At 50.6% G+C, this 16,428-nt stretch overlaps 1 pseudogene; it reads left to right on the top strand.

The window, feature by feature from the left end:
* LOC132022320 (glucose-6-phosphate 1-dehydrogenase X-like) overlaps positions 1-16,428 on the top strand; it is a 34,264-nt pseudogene that overhangs the window by 5,423 nt on the left and 12,413 nt on the right.

Below are 16,428 nucleotides of genomic sequence, written 5' to 3' on the forward strand. Positions count from 1 at the left end.
GAGAGGCAGGCTCCAGAGGCCCGGCCGGGAGCGCAGCCAGGAGGGGGCGCGGCTGGCGCTCCTCTGAGGCTTGGCCCTGCCCGGGGGCGGGGACTGGATGCCAGGGTCCTGACAGCTGGACCCTGGGCTCTGGCGGGTGGCCAGCTAGTGAGGGGCGTGCGGGTGGGAGATGGGGGGGTGGGGAGCGCCCCGCCAGGCCTCGGTTTCCGAATTGGTAAGTGCTTCGGGGAAGGTTTGGGGCTGCCCCCTGTTGGAAGAATCCAAGTCCCTCGGGGGGCGGGGGTGGGGGAGCAGGCCTGCAAGGTGAATGGTGGGGTGACTACACGGGGTGGGGGGTGGTGGCTAGGATACTCTTTTCTTCACTGTCCCCCACTTCCTCCTGGATTTAGAATCCATATCTCGGCAGTTGCAGGTCTACTGTTGGAATCAAGGGTTGGGGACTGGCCTGGGGACACGGAGAGAGGAAAAGGGGCGGGCGAGGGGAAGGGTCTCCAATCTCATGGAAGCTATTGTCTGAGCCATCTCCAGGGCCAATCACAGGAGTTAAGTCCCAGCTGTGAACCAGACACAGGTGTCTTCGGGCTCTGGATCCTCACTAGGTAAGGCCGCTGGGTCCCAGAGACTTCCCACTGGCTTCCTGCCCTGGTCACCCAAGGCGGCATAGAGTAACTGAAACTCAGAGCCACTGAGGTTTGAGGCAGGTCAGGCCCAGCTCTAAGGTCCTTACACACTTTCACTCTTGGCAATAAGTTAGGCACTTTTAAAATTAATTAATTAATTAATTAATTAAACGAAAGGACAAGTGGAAAGCATACACAGGTTCACAAGTTCACAAGTTCCCAAGAGGCTGCCCTCACTCCCAGCCCCGGGTACTAGAATAGGAACCGCCCAGGCTCTGTGGCCCAGGCAGTCTGCTTTCCAGTCCTCTGTGAGCCTTGCTTGCTGGTAAGCTCTCAGGAGTTACTCACCGTCTCTAATTTTCAATTTCCCCACGTGTAACACAGGGTTTAGCCATCTCCCCCGCCCATCAAGGTTAATGTGAGGTTAGAAGTCATACAGGCCTTCAACAAATGACCATTCTGCTATTGTGGTATTAACAGGCAAACAGCCTCTGACTGGGCGAATTCTCCATCTGTGGAAGAAAGTAAAGAATTAAATAAATAACCACACATCCTCCACCACCATCCCCCCTACCTCTTAGCACAACAGGCATCTTTCCCTGTGTGTCCCCCAGGGGAAATCTGGGCTGGGCCCTGAGACACCCCCCCACCGCCCAACCTGATCAGGTTTTCTAAGTTTTCAGGTAATAGCTTCAAAGTCTTGAAGTCTCTGGTGAGGTCTTAGGGTCTAGCCAGGATGCCAAGATGCCAAGAGGAATTATCGGTAAGGTATACGATTCCTCTCCAACCCGAATAGGCTCCATTAACCCCTTCAATTCTCCGAGCCTAGGCTTTGGGGTGGAGCAGGCTGCCTTAATTCCTGCTCCCCCAATGAACGCTAACATAAAAACGAAAGCTTCCAGGCTTGGAGTCGTCTGGGACCCATTGGCTCCAAGAACTCAACATCCCTTAGAAGCTTCCCACTCTCCCTGGACCTTTCCCCACACTCCATCCCATGCTTGAAGGCCAGGCCTCAGAGGTCATCATCTCAGTAGTATGCATCCTGAGACTGCCCCAGGCGCGGCCTGCCCTCCCTTCCTGACATCCCAACAATGTCTGAAACAGTGCCTGGCCGGGAGAACCCAAGGAGAATCCAGGTCCAAATGGTCCTGCCTGTCTCAGGTCCTCCTTCCTTCCCACTCCACGAACCCAAAACTCACATTCTCCCCATACACACTGTGCATCTTTTCCACTTCTGCATGCCCGGGAGCACGAGTATAACCCTGTGTCCACACACCTGGGCATTTGCACACACATCCTGCATGAGAGAACCCATAGCTCACACACAGAAACACAAATGTATACACACTCCACCGCAACTCACTAGAGAGATCACGGCCCCCGAGGCTTCCTTCCCCACGTCTGAAACACCATGCTGGCCTTCCCGGACGCCCTAAAGGGGGCAGATGATTGTCCAGACCTCCTGCCTCTCCCTAGCTGCCCATCTGTGCCTCGGGTTCTTCAGCCGTGGAGCTGGCCTGCAGGGTTTTGCTGTTGCAGCTGCCTTCTCTGTCCTGCAGTGCGCAATGAAGATCCATAGAAGGGCGATGACGGAGGGGAAGAGAGGGAGAGAAAGGGCAGGATATCAGGCGCCTGGGTGGCTCAGTGGGTTAAAGCCACTGCCTTCGGCTCAGGTCATGGTCTCAGGGTCCTGGGATCGAGTCCCACATAGGGCTCTCTACTCAGCAGGGAGCCTGCTCCCCCCCACCCCCCGCCTGCCTCTCCATCTACTTGTGATCTCTCTCTGTCAAATAAATAAATAAAATCTTTTTAAAAAAAAAAAAAGGCAGGATATCCATTTCCACCTCCTCCCACTGCCTTCCCCCACCACCCTACCACATACCCTCTAGGCCTTCTCTAGGGCAGCACTTCCTAATTTTTTTTTTTAAACTAATCTCTACACTGACGTGGGGCTCGAACTCACAACCCTGAGATCAAGAGTCCCATGCTCTACCGACCAAGCCAGCCAGGCACCCCAGCACTTCCCAATTTTTAAGGGCAGGATATTCTATATTTCAGCCTTGAGGTCATACATGTTCCCTTTTTCTTGGAGTTTCAAGGCTGGGTAACCGTGCAGGTCTGGTGGCTGCTCCATCCCTCTGGCCCCAGGCTGGCAGCTAGGATCAGAGCCCCCAACCCTGGGCCTCCCTTCCCAGTGGCCCCTTGGTGGTGGTGAGCAGGATATGGGGCCCTGGATGCCATTCAAAGCAACACATCCTCCATCCCTTCAGGATCTCAGTATCCCCAAGCCCCTGACCCACTGGTCTCTGTGGCAGGGGGGTTCCAGGCTCCCAGTAGCCTCACTCATTCTCCCAGACCTGCCGTGGCTGAGCGGCTGTGCCTCAGTGGAGTGGGGAAAGCAATGAGCATCTTTCTCCCTAAGACAAGTGCCCCAAGTCAGTGAAGTCCTTCATGCTCAGTTTCCACATCTGTAAAATGGGGATGGCGTACTAATAGCTCTTATACCTCCTAGTGCGATTACATGCACCAGACAAGCTATTTCTCTTTCCTTTCTTTTCTTTTTTCTTTTTTTAATTTCTTTATTTGACAGAGACACAGTGAGTGAGGGAACACAAGCAGAGGGAGTGGGAGAGGAAGAAGCAGGCTTCCGGTCAAGCAGGGAACCTGACATGGGGCTCTATCCCAGGACCCTGGGACCATGACCCGAGCCGAAGGCAGCTGAGCCACCCAGGGACCCCCAAGCTATTTCTTGTAAAGGGCTTAGAACTGTGCGTGGCAGGAGGAAGCTCTCCACATAAGCCAACTCTTCTCCACAGTCCAGAGCAAAGCAGAAGGCCCGGCATGAGCCAGGGCTCCGGGAAGGGAAACAGGAAACCTGGATCCCAGGTCCAGCTATAATGAGCATATAGGCCATTCAGTCTTGGAAGGCCCCTGTCCACCCCACCTTCCCTCCTGCTCCTGTGTGTCATATTTTGTTGGCTTTGGGGGCTTTTTAAAAAAATAAATAAACAAGGGCTGCATGAAACCCCTAATATTCTGGTTAAGTTTTGCAACTGCTCAGAAATCCCCTCCTCCCCTTGTGAGTCAGTGGCAGGAGTGATAAGCAGAACTGCTGGTGGGCAGCCGCGAGAGAGAAATTCTGCAAAATAACAGCTGGGCGGCCCTGTGGCCCCAGGGATTTGACACGGGGTGCCGCTGGAGGGGCCCGGAGGCCCGAGGGCCCTGGGGATGGAGGGGCGGGGGTAGAGGCTAAACCCTGAAAAAGATCACTGTGCCCACCCCCTGGCGTAACTTGCAATAAAAACAACTCTGAACGGTTAAATGAGTGTCAAGAAGTCCCACAAGACTGACTTTTCCCGTAAGGCGATTTCGATGCTCGTTTGGAAATATCAAATTCTTTCCAAGCATTTTCTTTTTCTATTTTGGTGCCTTAAGCACGTGCTCGGCGAACTAGGCTCGAGCCCCGGGTTGTCCAGAGCCCCCGAGGGCGCCCAGCGGAGGAGGGGCCGCCGGAGGGGGCGCGGCCGGGCGGGGCCGGGCGCGGCGGGGGGCGGAGGGAGCGGGGAGGGGGCGCCGCCTAGGGGATCCCAGGCTCAGGATTCCCGGCCGGATCTGAGTCAAAAGGGGGGAGCTGGTTCAAACCGAAAGAATAATTCGGTTAGCCAAGGCCGCCAATATTTCTCTCGAGCCCAAATTACTGCCAGGCAGGGAGCTCCTGGGCCTGAGCATCGCGGGCCCCTCGGGCCTTGCTGAAAGCCCCTTGTTCCCACATAGTTCTGTTTTTTTCCCCCAGAAAAGGGGCCAGGAAGGGCTCCAGGCAGAAAGGGCTGTCCCCTGGCTCTGCGGGGCGTCCAGGGCGGTCAGTGATCCTCCTGGTGGCCCAGAGGATTGGGGTGTTCTGAAGGAAAACTTGTCTTCTTACCCCAGTAGGCCCTGCCCCGGGCCTGCCCTTCTCAAGTCATTCAACAAGCCCCTCATGTCTCTTTGTGTTTGCACCTTCCCTTCCCTCTGCTGTTCCCTCTCCACCAGCTTTCAAGGTCCTGTACACCCTCCTGGGGACAGAGGTGTGAAGCTCTTCATAACTTTTCTTGAAAGTCTCATACTGACACTCCTGGGGCCTCTACCCTCTCTTCCAACAGGCCTGGCTTCCCACGGTAGAGACCAGCTTCAAACCAACTCAAAAGGACCCCTCACGTAGCTTCAGCATCCCTGACACTGACCCCCTCCCCTCAAGGTCACTTCCAGGCCCCTCAGCTCAGGCCCCTGACCCCAGGCCCCTCTGACCAGCATCCTAGCACACACAGTGAGGCCCAAGTTAACGAGGTTTTTTTGAACTACCCTTATCCAGGAAAGAAATATTGATCTATATGGAGTAGTTAATCATTTCTTTTCAGGCTGGACTGCCAGGGTCAGGGGAACAAGTGAGTCCTACGGACCCCCCTCATCCAGCCTGTGGATTCTGATTACTTCCAGACCCCCACTCAATTCCCCAGCCTCTGCACGCACAGAAAGTCTCTGGCTCCGGGACCCTGCTGGACTCAAGTTCATTCTGACCTTAGGACAGGTGTGGAAAGGAGATGCTGATGGTTCATCCTCCTGAGCCCCCAGAACACCTGGCCTGGCCCTGTTGCCCTGCCCGCCTTGGCTCAGCTCACCACCTCAGCACAAAATTCGCCCTGTAAGCAGGATCACCGTGAGCTCTCCGGCAGGGCCAGGAACACAGCTGCGCTCATGCCCACGGTCCTATAGATGCCAGACGCCAGACGGCAGCGGCGTAGAGGGCCTCGTGGATGCATACCAAGGACACAAGGACAAGACTAAGGACAAGCACAGGACAAGGCCAAGGTCAGGGAATGCAGGGTAGGCTGGGCATCTGAGGAAGACACAGAGGCAGAGACACACATATACCCCTTGCCCAGCAGGGCTAGTGGGCGGGGCTGTCACAGCTGCTGACCTATCAGAACACGCATATTAGCTTGCTGTGTTACTAAATTGCAGGGAGGGGAAGGAGAAAGGGAACAGGGGGGAAGGCACCAAAATGGCCCCACGGTAGGTCCCACTCTAGGGGCTTGGAGCAACAGCTAATAGTGACATTGAAGTATGTCCATATTATAAATGGTTTAGATCGGGATGGGGAGATGACTATTAATCCTGAGGGCTGAAGGGAGACCATGGCTCCTGGGATAAAGGTGGGAGACTCTCCATTTTAAGGAGCTGAATGAGAACTTGAGGTTAGGAAGGGGAGCAGAGGTGGTTCTGCCTTATTGTGGTACATTCTCGGAAGCTTCTCCACCTGGTTCCATTTTTATACGGTTTTACATTGTTAAAGTATTGTTTAAAAAAAAGAACGAGGGACGCCTGGGTGGCTCAGTTGGTTGGACGACTGCCTTCGGCTCAGGTCATGATCCTGGAGTCCTGGGATCGAGTCCCGCATCAGGCTCCCAGCTCCATGGGGAGTCTGCTTCTCTCTCTGACCTTCTCCTTGTTCATGCTCTCTCTCACTGTCTCTCTCTCAAGTAAATAAATAAAATCTTTAAAAAAAAAAAAAAAAAAGAACGAAAGAATATATGAGGAGCCTGGCCTGCTCAGTCAGAAGAGTGTGAGACTCTTGATCTCAGGGTCGTCAGTTCAAGCCCCATGTTGGGTAGAGAGATTACTCAAAAATTTTTTAAGAAACTAAAACAAAAACAAACATTAAAAAAAGCCCAAAAGCATATGTGATAGACCTTAAGCCTAAAATATTCACTATCTGGCCCTTTCCATAAAAATTTTGCAGTCTCCTGATTTTATGGCCGGGGAAACAAAGCTCTGGAGAGGGAAAGCTACCATCAAGGCCACACCGCAGATTGGTGGTTGAGCACTCTCTGTGCCCGCCAGGCTCCTGCTCTTCCTCCAGCATCCCAGCAACAACCGGGAGGTGGTGGCTGGCCAACACTGGGTCAGCTGCTTGTGAGAGTCAGGGGCCGAACAGGGGACCCAGATGGATGCACCTCGAATGGTGGTGGAAGCTTCTCCCTGTTTCCCTGCCGTTGCTCTGAAAGGATTATGTTTTGCTACCTTTTATCTGGGGGTCTCTTCAAAGCATACCACTGAATTCAGAGAATACAGTTGCTGGTTTCTGTACGTTTTCCCCCACTGTAGTCTGGCCCGTTTATCAAGAGCTCTGTTAATCATGATACCCAAGTGCGTGCAGGCACAACCCATAGGCACATGTAGGGACATTCTGGGGAATTGATTTTTCTGGGTAACTGAGGGTTAACTGGAAACCCGTGTCCTGATGCCTTATCGAAAATTTCTCTACAAACGGTGAGCATTTCCCCAACTTAGTATTTTGAAAAGTTCCACCACTTTCTAAATATGTGACCTTGGTCGAGTTACCTAACCTCAGTAACCTCAGTTTCCTTATCTGTAAAATGTGCACAGCAATACCTCTCTAGATCAAGGCAAGCCCTAGAAAGAGGAGCCATCTGTGCCCTAGACATGGGGTCACCCTGCGGCCCTCTCTGCCCGTCGGAGGGACGACGTAACTGGCTGAGGCTCGGTGCGGGCATCTAGGATTCTGGTTTGGATGCCGTTGTACATTCTGTCCATGTTGACATGGAGATAGGGCAGAACTGGCATCAGTCTGCAGTTTATGTCCCAAGGAAGTCCTCCCAAGGAGATGGTTTTCTTATGAATTGCTGCTTGCTCGTAAAAGCCTGTACAATCAGGGGTTGCCCACGAGGACCCGAGGACTCTTGGTCCAGAGCCTAAATGCCAAATCCTGGCATTCCATCCCAAACCCAATCCGTCCCACCCTCCCTGCACACAACTCAGGGCCACCCTCATGCCAGAGGGCCAGCAGGAAGAGAGACAGGGAAGAAGGGGGAGCTCCTGGGGGCCACAGGAGAAGGCAGAAGGACATGAAGTTCACCCTGGTCTGGGGAGAAAGCTGGGCAGGCTCTGGATTCCCAGTACGCCTAGGGGGATTGGGAAGAGGGGGGCGCTTCCGGTCTCAGTTTTGGCCTGGTGCATTCTGGGAAGCTTTCGCAATGGCCCCCCAGATGGAGGAGTTGAGGGGGCTGCCCTGAAGTGGGGAGCCCATGGGAGAATTGCTCTTGCTGGCTGTGGAGGGGGAGGAGGCAGCCATAGATGGGAGGGTGGCAACCAGATGCCTCCTCTTCCCTCTGGTCTGAGCCCTGCTGCTTCAGCCGCTTGCTCCCTCAGAGATGAGGCCAAAGGGCGTGCTGGGGCTTTAAGCTGGAGGCATAGCACCCACCTTCAGTGAGAGGGAACAGGCTCAGGGTCAGATCAATCAACTCCCAGTCCTGCAGCTTTCCGTGTGGCCCCCAGTATGTTACTTAGCCTCTGGGCCTCACCCTCTTTATCTGTAAGCTGGAAATACCTGCCTTCGTGTTGATGTGAAGACTGTGGGGTTAATGTGTGAAAAATCAGCCTCGCATGAGTCACCAGCCCGACATGGGCATCCCGCTCTCTTCTCAGAGCAGAGCACAGCCATCGGTCCCAGGGGTGGGCAGGGCCACCTCGGTCCCCCTCCGGCTCACTCTGTCCTAGACTCTCCCTTCCCACAGCCCACCCCGCTTCCCAGGTCTTCATACAGAGGCTGCCAGGCTAGGACGGCCTGTGACAGACATCAGAGGGCTTGCTGTGGGGTGCGGGAGTCTCACTGCCCTCGGGCTGCTCTTCTCCACCTGGAGAGGGCATCCCTGGGTACCTAGAGGCTTGCCAGAGGGTACCTGAGCTCCCACACACCCAGCAGAAACTGGTGGGGTGGAGGAGGAGGAAGGAGAATTGAACAGTAGAACACACATGTGCTGAACACACACGTGTGCCAAGACAGAATCACTATGGGGAGGGGAAGGAGATGGCACAAAACATTCTGAATATGAATAACACAAAACCCACTTTGTATGGCACAGAGGATTTCGCAAGTGCTTTCAACCTTGCCATAGTCCCTGATGGCTAAAATCTGACAATTTCCTTTCTAGGGAAAGCTGTGAATAGCTACCGTACTACGGTGCCGTGAGGGCAATGTGAGGGGGAAAAATCTGGAAGGATCTAGAGGTGAGGACTTGAGCCAGGGTCCTAGGAACAGTAGGCAGTTCATGAACATAGGCTAATTGGTTGTTAGTGGGGTGCACGGCAGAACCCTGTTTTTTTTTTTTTTTAAGATTTTATTTATTTATTTGACAGAGAGAGATCACAAGTAGGCAGAGAGGCAGGCAGAGAGAGAGAGAGGAGGAAGCAGGCTCCCCGCTGAGCAGAGAGCCCGATGCGGCACTCGATCCCAGGACCCTGAGATCATGACCCGAGCCGAAGGCAGCGGCCCAACCCACTGAGCCACCCAGGCGCCCCAAGAACCCTGGTTTTAATAGGGTTGGCAAACAGCAGTCAGTCAACCCCCAGCATCCCTTGCAGGTGGGGGTAGCCTTGAGACCTACCTACCGCTGCTCAGTGAGATGCAAGGAGTCAGCTGGGGGTTTCTAGGAGTCTGACCTTCCTGCCACAGGCCTGTGTCTTCCTCTTTGTCACTTCCTTTTTCCTTCCTGTTTGGAAGGTGCCATGGGGTAAAGCAGCTATCTTGAAACCATGAGGAAGAGAGCAGCTTGCCAAGGAAGTGGAACAGGAGGCTATGAGGACGCTGGATCCTTGATGGTCTGCTTGAGCTCCCGTACCAGCCTGGGCTGCCCGCTGCAGGATTGGTTGTCCTTCGAGCAAAAGGAGCCCCTGTGTGGTTAAGCCACCATCCCTGGGGTTTTGTTAGATGACATTCAAGGCAATTCTGAATGAAGTCAGTGGGCAGGTGTTGGTGGACCTTGGTCGCCCCACTCACTAGCTAGAGGGCCCTGGAAAACTCATTTGCCCTGTCTCCTTGGCTTCTCTGTAAACCAGAGGTTGGATAAGAGAACATTTGAGGTTTTTAAAAAATTTTCTTTATCTGATAGAGAGACAGCACAAGTAGGGAGGAGGGTTAGAGAGAGAAGGAGCAGGCTCCCCGCTAAGCAAGGACCCCGATGCGGGACTTGACTCCGGGACCCCAGGGCCCTGACCTGAGCCAAAGGCAGACACTTAACCAACTGAGCCACCCAGGTGGTCCCCCCTCTCCCTGGAAAAATGACTGTTTTAATAAGAACATCAGGCTCTGCACATTTCTGCTGCCTAACAAGTGTACGCCTTCCTTCAGTTTACAGATGCTGGCAGTTGAAGGAATTATGTCTAAAATTAGATTAGATTATGTGGAAGGAAAGATTGTCATCTTTTTTTTTTTTTTTAAGATTTTATTTATTTATTTGTCAGAGAGAGAGCGAGAGAGAGAGCAAGTGCGTGCACAAGCAGGCAGAGTGGCAGACAGAGGCAGGAGAGAGAAGCAGCCTCCCTGCCAAGCAAGAAGCCCTATATGATGCGAGTTGATCCCAGAACCCTGGGATCATGACCTGAGCCGAAGGCAGTGGCTTAACCGACTGAGCTACCCAGGCATCCTGGAAAGATTGTCATCTTAAAGCTTCTGGGACTCTGGGAAAGGAGGCCTGCAGTTGGTAGCCCTTTGTTTAAAAATCTGCCACTGTGATTGTGGTGTGCTGGTTTTTCTTTTTAATTCTGTAAATATTTTGCTATGTATATTTTGAAAATATTAGGTATAATCAGGTTGAGGATTGTTATAGTCTATTGGTGACTTATTCTTTCTACCATCATATAGTGCCTCCTTTTCCCCTAGCAGTTAAAAGTCTATTTTGCCTAGTGTTAAAACTGCTATAGTATCTTGCTTTTGATTAGTATCTGCTTAGTACAAAAATGCTTCCAATATTTCTGGGTCGGAATGTCTGAGGCATATCTCCTGAAACAGCCTATAACTAACGCAGTGGAAACAGAGCCCGAGAATCTCTGCCATGTAAGTGGCAAATGTAGTCTGTTTACATCTATTGTCATTATTGATATATTTTTAATTGGCTCTTTTATTTTCCTTATATTTACTGTGTTCTTGCTTTGCTTGTCTCCTTTTGCCACCTTCTGTTAGATTGGTCATATTTTTTTTAAAGATTTTATTTATTTATTTGACAGAGATCACAAGTAGGCAGAGAGGAAGGCAGAGAGGAGGAAGCAGGCCGAGCAGAGAGCCCGATGCGGGGCTCGATCCCAGGACTCCAAGTTCATGACCTGAGCCGAAGGCAGAGGCTTTAACCCACTGAGCCACCCAGGTGCCCCATAGATTGGTCATATTTTCTTTATGCTCACCCTTTTCCCTATACTGGTTTGGATAGTGCGTATTGTATTTTTATTCTTTTAGAGGCTAATTTATAGCTCTGTCATGCCTATCTGACTTAACAAAGGACAAAATTAATCAGTGTCTTTCTGCTCTTCCACAGTAACGCCAAAGTTCTGAAAAGCTTCAACTCCAATTACCCACCTCTCATTTTCCATGCATTGTTATCTATTATTTTATTTCACCTTATTTTTAACATCTCAAATTGTTTATTATTGGTGGTGGTGGTATAAATTAGTGACCTTTCTGTTCTATTTTTAATTTTTAAAAATTTAACTCCAGTATCATCAACATAGAGTGTTATATCCATTTCAGGTGTACAATATAGTGATTCAAAAATTCTATACATAAACAAGTAAAAAATAAAATAATGTAAACATAGAAAAAAAATTCTATACATTACTCAGTGCCCTTCACGGTAAGTGCGTTCTTTACCCCCTTCACCTAGCTCCCCCCTCCCCCCACACCTCTCCCCTCCAGTAACCCCCCATTTGTTTTTTATAGTTAAGAGTCTGTTTTTTGGGGAAAGAAAGAATCTGTTTGTTGGTTTGTCCCTTTTTTCCTGTGTTCATTTGTTTTGTTTCTTAAATTCCACATATGAGTGAAGTCATATGGTATTTGTCTTTCTCTGACTAATTTCACTTGGCTTTATACCCTCTAGATCTATCCATGTTGTTGCAAATGGTAAATTTTAGAAATTTTAAAAATTTCTTTTTATGGCTGAGTAATATTCCATTGTGTATATATCCTACATCTTCTTTATCCATTCATCTACTGAAGGACACTTGAATGGCATCCATCACTTGGCTATCATAAATAATGTTGCAATAAACACAAGGATGTCCAAATCAATGACTGTTAAGATTTATACATTTATGCATAATATTCTCTTATAACCTCTATTATTGTGGATAAATTGTCTTCAATCAGTATAATTATTGCTCCTTTTTAAATAAGCCATGTTTTCCCTCTGATTGCTTTTACTGTCTCTTTGGTGTTCTGCAGTGTCTATATGTGGATTTATTTTTATTTATCCTACTTAGAATTTAGTGTGCCTTTTGAATCTGAAGAGTCAAATCTTGTTTCCATTCTAGCAAAATTTCATCCATTCAATCTGTTCTTCAAAGCATCCTAATCTTTTACTATCATTTTTATTTCTCCCTTTATAATGATTTTAACATCCTGTTGTGATATCCTTTTCAGTTTGTTCTGTCATCCCAAATTCTTGGGGATAATGATTTTTCTATTTGTTGTACTTGCCAGCTCTTCTTCACAGTAGGTGGTTTCTTCGTGTGATTCGTAACTGGTGTTTGTGAGCTCATCTTCAGTGAGACTGTTTTGTTCCGCAGGAGCCCAGTGTGTCCCGGGTTGTGAAAATGGCCTCAGAGATCTATTCTGTATTGTTTGTATGAACAGCTCCAAGGACTCAGCAAGGGAATATATTTTGTGTTAATTTTTCAGTTTGGGAACTCTTCGCCCCATGGATAGCTTAAACTTAGGTGCTACTTCCATGAATACTTCAGGTTTTAAGTCTTGATTTTCCCCAGGAATCTTTTCACTCACTGGGAGCCCTAAGCCAAGACAAGACTCACTGTCAGTTCTAGGTCAGTGGGTCGATTTTTTCCTGAGGGCACTGCACACACATTTCCGTGTACCCGCGTGCTAGGGTTCTAGCTCAGCACAGGACTGTCCAGAATAAAGGTTACATTTCCTAGACCTTGTCATCGCATGTGGCCACCTGATTAAGCTTGGTCAACGGGAGGCAAGCTGAAGTGAGGGGCCCTGGGAACGTTCCTGGCTATGCCCTTGGAAGGGAAGGGGTATTCTGTGCTCGTCTTGACGACCCCCATGCCAGCAGTTGTCTTTCTTAGTTTCCAAAAAAGGATCAAGTCCACCTAGAATCATCTCTGTGGAGTCTGTGACTGGCCCTCACCTCCTGCTAGACTGCCTTCTAGCAAATACGCAACTCCTCACCCAGATCACCAGCTTGGGCTGCTCATGTTCCTGCCCAGACATGTGGTTGAGCGAGGGGCTGCCCTGGCCAGACTGGGTCAGAGGTCCTCATGGCTCTGGAGATGCACAGTGCTCGAGACTCACTCCCCAGTGAGCCTACAAAGGGCTCCAGGGGACCTGTCCTCCAGCAGGAAAAGTGTAGGGCACTGCCATAGCCCTAAGAAATGCACTGATGTCCCCTTCAATAAGGGGAAGGCTGCCCCTTCAATGGTAAGGGTTGGTGGTTGCTAATAAGCGCAGTCCCCTGTGCTAAACAGGTACTGATTCAACCCCATCTGCCCTCAAGGTGAGCCCCTTTGTTCCCATTTTTCAGATGAGAAAGCTGAGGCTTAGGAAGGGCAATCCGCTGGCCTGGGAGGGGGGGATGGCTGTTAAGTGGCAAACCCAGCTCTGTCTGACTCGAGTTTATTCACTTGTCCATTCCATTGTCCTTCCTGCCTAGTAACTCTGGAGGGTCCATCCCATTCCTTCAGCTCAACACCTGGGCACCCCGCCCCACTGATCTCATTCATTCACCACTGTACAACCTGCCTGCCCGGCCCTGTTCTCTTGCCTAAGCTTCTGCTTAGATTCCCAGGTGCCCTTGAGCCCTCCAACCTGATGACTTGCAGTCATCTTAGACTCAGATCTCTTCCCAGACTTGTATTCCTCTGAAACTAGCTCTCAGCAGGTGTGGGACCCTCCCCTGATACCTGGCATCACCCCCCACTGTCGCCAGGGCTTGACTTCCGCTCTCCTGTTGTGTCCTCCTCAGCCCTGCATTGACGCCTCCTTGCTGCCCCAACCCATCACTCCTGGTGCTCTGCACCTGTGCCCCATCCTGGGTTGCTCTGCCTGGTGGATCTTTCCCCAAAGCAGATTGTTCTAGGCCCCTGGCCCAAGGCTCCTGTTCCGAATCCTGTGGCTATTCCCTATTTTCTACAGAATCAAGTCCAACCCTCCTGAGCATGGCCATTGTGACTGAACTCCTTGCAGCCAGCTCTGTCCACGCTCGGGAGGACCAGTGTTCCACTCTACCGCTGGGCTAGATAGGGCTTGCTGCCTACCTAATATGCATTTTCTCTTTCTTCCTTCACTAGAGAACCCTGACTTTTAGCAGCTCCCCCAATGAGGACTACATTTTTCAGCTTCCCTAGCAGTGAGTTGTGCCCACATGACAAAATTTAGGCCAATGAGATGTCAATGAAAATGTTACATAAACCTTCCAGTGAGTTGGATTAGAGGGAGTTGACTTAGCTGAGAGGAATGCCCTTTTGGGTCTGTCTCCTTCTGGCTGCCTGTAATACTGATGTGCTGACTGGAGATCCAGCAGCCCTTTTGGTCCACAAAGTAACCTTGAGTCTGGAGGCCTGTGATAGAATAGTGGAGCAGAAAAGTAGAGAGAACCCCGGGCTCCTTATGGCCATAGAGCTGTCACGGTTACCCTGGACTACCTACATTCAACTTATTTTATGTGAAAAAGAAATGAACAGATCTCCTTGAAGCCACTATTCCTTTGGATGTTCTGTTATATGCAGGCAATCCTGATCTTAACGGATACAACCAGATAGCTTTGGGCACAATTACATTTCTGTGTGTGCATATGCGGTTCCTCCTTCCTGGAATGCCTGTTTTCCCTTTCTTGCTGTTGAAGACTTAATTGCATTGCAGGTATCAATTTTAACATCTTGTTACTCCACAAAACCTTCACCCATTCCCTGGGCATAACAAGCCCCTAGTGCACAGGCCCTGGGTTTTCCCAGGCCTCGGTTTGGTATTCTTATAGTACTTACTTAAGTACTTACTTAAGTATTGGGGCATACTTGAATTGACTGAGGGACAAGAAGTGGGTTTTCATCAATCGCCGGTTGCCCAGAAATTAGTACAGTACTTGCTACATAGGAGGTGTTTAATAAATTTTTTGTTGAACGCAAACACACACACACACACACACACACACACACACACACAACACCCCAAGGGCAGCTGACACAAATTTTCAGGACAGACTCCCAGACACGTGTGTGGGTAAAGGGGGACACAGGGAGAAGGAAAACAGGACACCAACCCCAAACCCAAACCTCTCCCTTTCCCCTTTCTCTTACCTCTGAGCAGCCAGTTGGCCACCTAGGGTGAACTCCCTCCTCTGGCTCCCCTCTCTGAAGGGCTCCACACTCACACCATGAAGGGTGCCCTGGTGCTGGCAGGGCAAGAGCCAGAGAGCCCAGGGCAGTGAAGGCCCACAGCAGAATCAGGGCTCAGAAATATCTGGATAGGACAGCAGGATGGAGGGAAGAGCATAGACCCAACTAGGGGCTAGCTACTTGGCCGGCACACCCTAGCCTCCCTCTCCTGACTTCCGGACCCCAAGGACCAGGGTAGGAGTCTAGCTATTGGCCCAGAGGAATGGTGACCTCCCAGAGTTGTTGGGGGGCTCGTCAGCAGGAATCGAGTGGAGTGGAAGGAAGGCAAGTGCCCAGGGTGGCAGATGGGAGCTTGTGTGGTCCCCAACTGTTTCCCTCCAGGGTATCAGACTCAGTTCCGTTTCTCCCCACCAGGCGGCAGTGCTAGCTAAATCCTCTGGCTTTTTAGGGCAGATTTTTCCAAGGAAGTGTGGCTACTCCGTCTTTCATCACCTTACTCAGAATCAGAGTTTTAGGGCTTGGAGGGAATTTAGCCAACATGTAATTAAGGAACAATTAACATGCGATTTGAGGGTCCACCTGGACGAATTTTTCCATATGTCTTTACATCATCCGATCAAGATAGAGGACGGTTCGAGCACCCCAGAGGCTCCTTTGGACCCCTTCCCAGTCAGTAATTCCCAAAGTTGCGCACTACCCTGATTTATAACACCACGGATTAACTTAAAGCGGAGGCACACAGTGGGGCCTTTTTGGATCTTCTCTTGGGGCAACATCTCATCACTGAGGTTTAACTATGTTGTTGTGGCTAACAGTATTTTGCTTATTTTTATTGCCACAAATCTTCCATGGTGTGACTACGTGACAATATTTTTCCATTCTCCTGTCGATGGGTATAAGAGGCTGGATTCCTCAGGGAGAAGCCCCTGAGACAGAGATTACTGACGGGACTCATTAGCGGGTATTCTTGGGGTCAACACCTGTGGAAATAGGACTGGACGGGGAGAGAGCCAGACTACGGTACTTGCACAAGAACCTTAGCTGACCTCATGAGGGTAGCACTCCAGCCACTGGAAGTTCTTCATTCCTGAAGCGGGATCTGAGCAGCACATCAGAGTGTCCTGCACAATGGACATTTGGGCTGTTTCTAGTCTGGGGTTATTATGAATAGCTCTGCTCTGAGCATTCATGTACTAGTCTTTGGGGACATATGCACCGAGTCTGTCAGGCATTCCACTAGGAGTGACATCTCTGGGTCATTAGGTAGGCAGACCAGCAATTTTAGAAGAAACTGACAATCCTTGCTGACCACCTACTGTGCACATGGCCCTGATCTCTCTAGGGGCCAGTTTCTAGGCACAGTTGCCCCTTGCCCTCCGAGCTTTCATTCCAGCGGGGAAGCGGAACACAG

Source organism: Mustela nigripes, chromosome 7 (assembly GCF_022355385.1).
Source record: "Mustela nigripes isolate SB6536 chromosome 7, MUSNIG.SB6536, whole genome shotgun sequence".
Taxonomy (NCBI): Eukaryota; Metazoa; Chordata; class Mammalia; order Carnivora; family Mustelidae; genus Mustela; species Mustela nigripes.